This window comes from Pelodiscus sinensis, chromosome 13 (assembly GCF_049634645.1).
Source record: "Pelodiscus sinensis isolate JC-2024 chromosome 13, ASM4963464v1, whole genome shotgun sequence".
Taxonomy (NCBI): Eukaryota; Metazoa; Chordata; order Testudines; family Trionychidae; genus Pelodiscus; species Pelodiscus sinensis.
Window position 1 is genome coordinate 38,332,270 of NC_134723.1, and position 6,000 is coordinate 38,338,269.

The 6,000-nt window shown below is 41.7% G+C and overlaps 1 long non-coding RNA gene across 1 annotated transcript in view; it reads left to right on the forward strand.

The window, feature by feature from the left end:
- The window catches only part of LOC142831300 (uncharacterized), a 152,618-nt gene extending 146,869 nt beyond the window's left edge, over positions 1-5,749 (forward strand). The window contains exon 3 of the long non-coding RNA XR_012907023.1: positions 5,442-5,749. This is a non-coding gene — a long non-coding RNA (uncharacterized LOC142831300). The remainder of the gene's footprint in view (positions 1-5,441) is intronic.
- The last annotated feature ends 251 nt before the right edge of the window (positions 5,750-6,000 follow it).

A 6,000-nucleotide genomic window follows, 5' to 3' on the forward strand; every position in this document is an offset into this window, starting at 1 on the left:
GAATGCAGGCATTAATAGTTCATGCTTTAAGATCTATGGCTCCCAGGCCAAATACCGATTGCCAAAAGCCCATGCATGGGCAACCACAGTAAACAATTACATAGTCTTCATTATCAGAGGGGTAGCCATGTTAGTCTGAATCTGCAAAAGCGGTGAGGGGTTCTATGGCACCTTATAGACTAACAGAAGTGTTGGAGCATAAGCTTTCGTGGGCAAAGACCCACTTCGTCAGATGCATGCATGCTTATGCTCCAACACTTCTGTTAGTCTATAAGGTACCACAGGACTCCTCGACGCTTTTACTCTCCATTACTCAGGGCAAATTTAAAAGTGATAATTGGGTCTTACAAAGTGAAAAATCCTGAAGACGTTGATAATTGTATTGGCACAGAATAGAAGTCAACCTTTTCTGGAGTTCAAAAGGCATCTGACTTCAATACTGTTCATTGGTGACATGATTCCTTTTTTGCATTTTCATCTGATAGTAGCTAAGGATTAAAGTGAACTTGCAGAAAGATGTCAATTCTGGTTGCTTTTATCTTCTTTGAAATGATGGCTTCTGTTCCTCATAAGCAGGTCTGTAGCATACAAATTAATATATCACATTTTGCCAGGAAACCACATAATGCTTGTCACCATGGCATTTCACTTGCTTAAGTGTCTCTTCTCCATTGTGCAGTCTCTCTGTTAGACTAGTGCATTGGCCAAAAGCCATTAAACAGAAAGAAATCATAAATAGAGGGCCTCTCTCCAGCATAGGAGTGATTTTTAAATGGAAGCAAGGAATAGTTATAAGGCCGAATGAAGCAATTCACTGACTGCATGTAGCAAGGGCAAACCCAGAAAGAATTTGGAGGAATTTGTGTTTTGTATTCACCCAAAAAAAACAAGTTATAGAAGAAAATTTGTTTCATTTGGGGTCTACCCAATACCTACCCTCACCCTAAATTACATTTTCTTAATTTAAAAGTAAAAGAGAGGGAATCTATGACATTCTAAATACATAGAAGAATATCAAAACAAACATACAGGATGATATTTACAAAGGCACACAACTTTGGCTTACTGCTGTTGCCAAAGAACACAGAAGACCCTTTACAACCGCTAAGGATCTGGTCCACTGACTTCAGTGACAACAGTTAATTCACTGTTGAGCCCAATTCAAAATTCTTTATCATTCATTATCTGACTAGGTGACTTATGTTGCCCACCCAACTTTAACCATTTATTCTACTGTACAATGAAAATGTATCAGAGGAGTAGCCCTGTTAGTCTGAATCTGCAAAAACAACTAGAAGTCCTGTGTCACCTTATAGACTAATAGATTTATTGGAGCATAAGTTTTCATGGGCAAAGACCCACTTCGTCAGATGCGCCAATAAATCTGTTAGGGTATGTCTACACTTGCAGCCTATTTCGGAATAGGGCTGCAAATGTAGGCATTCGGAATTGCAAATCAAGCCCGGGATTTAAATATCCTGTGCTTGATTTGCATCTTTCCGAAGGGTGCCATTTTTTGAAATGTATAAGCTCGGAATAACTGCCTGTGTCTACACGCGGCAGTGAAACGTGCGTTCGAAATAAAGCCCTATTTTGAATGACCTGTTATTCCTCCTGAAATGAGGTTTAACAGGTAGTTCGAAGTAGGGCTTTATTTCTAACACCCGTTTCACTGCCATGTGTAGATGCGGGCAGTTATTCCGGGGCTGTAAATTTCAAAAATGGCACCCGGATGGGAAGATGCAAATCAAGCATGGATATTTAAATCCCGGGCTTGACTTGCAATTCCGAATGCCTACATTTGCATTCCTATTCCAAAATAGGCTGCAAGTGTAGATATACGCTTAGTCTCTAAAGTGCCACAGGACTTCTCATTGTTAATGAAAATGTATTGATTTATATATGATTAAGTGTACAATGGTGAGCACAAAAAGAGTATACTTCCAGAGTTCATTCAGTTCTGTTAACATTCTGTTTTTTCACAGTGTGATGTGTTTGTGAAGCAGAAGGAATTTTTTTTTATAAATAGAAATGAAACAATGTTTGTGTTGCCGTTATAGAAATACAGAACTGTAGCATAGAGTGTTCCAGTTAGTATTTCATAGAATCGTAGAACTGGAAGGAACCTTGGACAGGCATTTGTCTCACCTACTCTTAAAAATCTCCAGTGGTGGAGATTCACAACCATATTATCATTTGCATCTTGCCGGGCGCCGCCATTTTTAAATGTCCGCTAGTGTGGACTCCGTGCCGCGCGGCTACACGCGGCATGAACTAGGTAGTTCGGACTAGGAAATAACGGTAGTTCCATGAGGAGTAACGGTAGTTCGGAATAGGAAGCCTAGTCCGAACTATCTAGTTCATGCCGCGTGTAGCCGTGGGCACGGAGTCCGCACTAGTGGACATTTAAAAATGGCGGCACCCGGCAAGATGCAAATGAAGCTCAGGAAATTCAAATCCCGGGCTTCATTTGCAACTCCGGTTGCCTACATTAACCACTCTAGTTCGAAATAGGGTGGTAGTGTAGACATACCCCATGTGTGTATTAACTTTATTATATGTGGAGCAGCACACAGAGGGATTCTCTGGGGTGAGTGGTTGAATGGTATATGTTACTGCATTGGATATTGAATCCTTGAATCGAAAAGGAATTTTTACAAGCCCTTCACATTTGGGTGGATGAAGTGCAAGTCAAGTGGCTTGTGCTGGAGAGTATTAGCTGGATTCCAATATGTGATGACACATGCACACATCCTTTTGCCCATAAGGGTGACAGTAAGGAACTGTGGACCGAATGTGCCCACTATAGGTGCAGCATATGCCAAGGGTGGGGAATGGACTTAGAAGGAGAAGGCCCGGTTCCCCTTGAAGATAACCAAGAAGGACAGCAGAGCTCTATTTCCCTCTCAGTGAGGGAAGCTTGAATTCAGCCTACAGTTGACGACATCTTGCTGCCTAGCTTAGCCTCATGGTGGATGGGACAACTGGGTACAGGGAGACCCACTAAAAGGACTGGCAATCTGACAACAAGCCCAAAGTGGAAGGATGATGCCCTGCTGAAGACTTCTCCTACACATCTGCTTTTGAATGGGTAACCTTCCTTTATTTTTGGACTCTAATATGCGGGAAGGGATGGGATTCAGGTATGCCGACAGATTGCTATGCACCATTGCACCATCTGTGTGATGCAGCAACCAATCATTAGGACTCCACACCAGAATGAGTAGTTGGGCTGCAGGTGTGAGCTATAGAGTCCTACGCTGAAGATGTTCCTTTGGCCTGGTGTACACCACTGTGGGCCATCAATACAAGTTATGCAACTTCAGCTGTAGGAATAACGTAGCTGACGTCAACAAACTTAGATTTACTTATTGTGGAGTCTTAATTGTGGTGAGTAAATGGCCGATGCTCTCCCGTCAGCTCCACCTGTGACTCATTCTGGTGGAGTACCAGAGTCAATGATTGCTCAATGGTTGATTTATTGTGTCTATACTAGACACAATAAATCAGTCCAGATGGATCGATCACTGCCTGTTGATCTGGCAGGTAGCGTAGAGATGTAACATATAGAAGGGCTAGCTCTGAAGTCATTCACTCAGCCTGCTTAGGATACCTTAATGTATGCAAAATTTTCAGGTAATTAGATATTTGAAGGGAAGAGAGGAAGGGGAAAATATAGGTGAAGATTTATAATGGGAAGTTGATTTTCACTATGAAGTGGCATGATATGGTATTGCAAAGTACACAGTGAGTAATCACAGTAGTACAGTACTATAAATAATATGTTCTAAAATTTCTGGGCATGATAATGTAGCTGTAAAAAGAATGGAAAATATTAGCTCCTGGACTCCATAGGGGTTATACACTGATTTGTACATTTATCACAAAGTGACATGTGATTTGCATAGAGGAATTTCTGAATTTTCACCTCATGATTTTTCGCTTAAGGCAGGATGGCGTATTAGCTGTACACCTTTCTTCAGCCTGCTGGTGTGACTAACTGCGGACCCTGCTGTAGTATAAAAGAGGAGCAGAAATCTACTTCCTTTTGGCCAAATGAGCTTGGAGCAAAGAGTTTAGACAATAGACAAGTCTGACCTTTGTGTGATTATTGGGGCAGGGGGGTCTACATGTCTGTGAAAGAGCTCCATACTGACTGATCCTTTTTGATATTCACATGAAAAGGACCAAAATCAAACATAAATCTGAACTTTGAATCCTATGTCCAGTACTGCCACAAAACAGCTCTGTCTAGCTACATTTTTTGATCATTATGGCAAGTCCAGATTTTAGACAGTACATTTTTGCAACATGTTCTCTGACAGAAGAGAGCTCTACCACTCTGTCTTTTTGTAGGATAGGTTTATTTAATAGTAGAGTACTGGTGATGTCTCACCAAGGGGAATTCATTCTGATAGCTCTGACACATAGGATGACTAAGAACATGTACCTACACATTCCCTGCTGTCATGGCCGAGGTTCACTGTTGGTTGAAAAATTATTTGCTTTTTTTGTGTTTTTGTTCTCTAGTGTGGAACTTCTCTTGCTATTACAAAACAAAGGAATGCTAGTGGTGCAAAAAGACATTTAAATACTTGGGTTTGCATTGTTGCACAGGATAGTGATTTGCAACACTCTCTTTCACTGTCTCAGTGGAAACATCATTGCATCTTAATTCAGGCTGTTGGTGCTGAAGGATCTATGGTTGGGAAGAAAGATGGGCCACTAAGTGCCTCTTGTCTTCTTCCCTCATCCAAGTTAAGTAGATAACAAAGCCCAACTCTCAGCAAAGCAATGAAGCAATGTGGAACTTGCACAGAAATGTTGATTTCTGGTTGCTTTGGGCTAGAATGTGTAAAAAACAACAACCCCACATTGTATATTTTGTTGGAAAGAAAATATACTATCACCACTGTATAGAATCTATTACTGTTTGGATGATATGCGACATGCAGTTGTAGTGAGCCATCTGTGGCTCTGTGTTGAAGAAAGAACTGCTCCCAGAGGAAAGAAGAAGCAGTGCATAACTTACCTACCTGGTTCTGTGGAAACACTTCTGGTTTTACTATTATCCATAACACAGTGCGAGTGGTTTGGCTGCAGGAGAGCTGATAACGTGTGCTGGCTTTCAGGCAAGTGGTGAGGCCAGCTCTGTGCTACCATAATAAGCAGATCCTCTGGTGGAAAGGGCGGAGCTGGGGGCAACCAACCCAGGGTGCTGGTGTGCCCCGCCTCCCCAGCCCTGAGAGCCACAAAGAACACAGAAGCAGTTGTGGTAATCAGGGGCCCTGAACCCCTTTGAATACCTGAGCTCTAGGGCAACTGCCCCTTGATCCTCTCTTCCCCCACTGACAGACCTGCTTGGTTGTGATGTGCTACTGCAGTGTTGAAATGAATGTTGTCTTCAACTGAACGTTTGTAAATATTTCATTTTCCCCTAGGACTTCCCAGTCATTGTCTACCACAAAGATCTGCAGCTCAGTGGCCCAGAAATAATGGACTGCATCAGGCCTTGTGCCTACATCATGTGGCATTGAAAGAAGCTGACAGCCACACCAGTAGACAACACAGAAAACATTTTCCATTAGGGTCCTGATCAAAAGCTCAGCAAAACCAATGGGAATCTTTCACCTGATTGCAATAGGCCTTTTTGTTCAGGCTCTATGACACAGATTCTCAATGACATTTAGGTGTCTACCTGTAATTACATCAGTGAGTGTTACATGACTAAATACCTGTGAAGATCTGGGCCATAAACTGCTACTGATTTCATCATGAGTTAAGATCAGAAATATTTTTTATGTTCTTACATTTTAGAACAATCCTGGGTATTGAGAGATTGAGGTTTAGTGGAGAACTCATGGTTAGGTACAGGAATCTACTGAAATTGCTCCTTAAATACAAACCTTTTGTATAATTCTGATTACCAATCACATACCATAGCTTAAAATGATTGAAAATCGAGAATGCAGCTCACAGAAGCTTTTCAGTTCATCCACA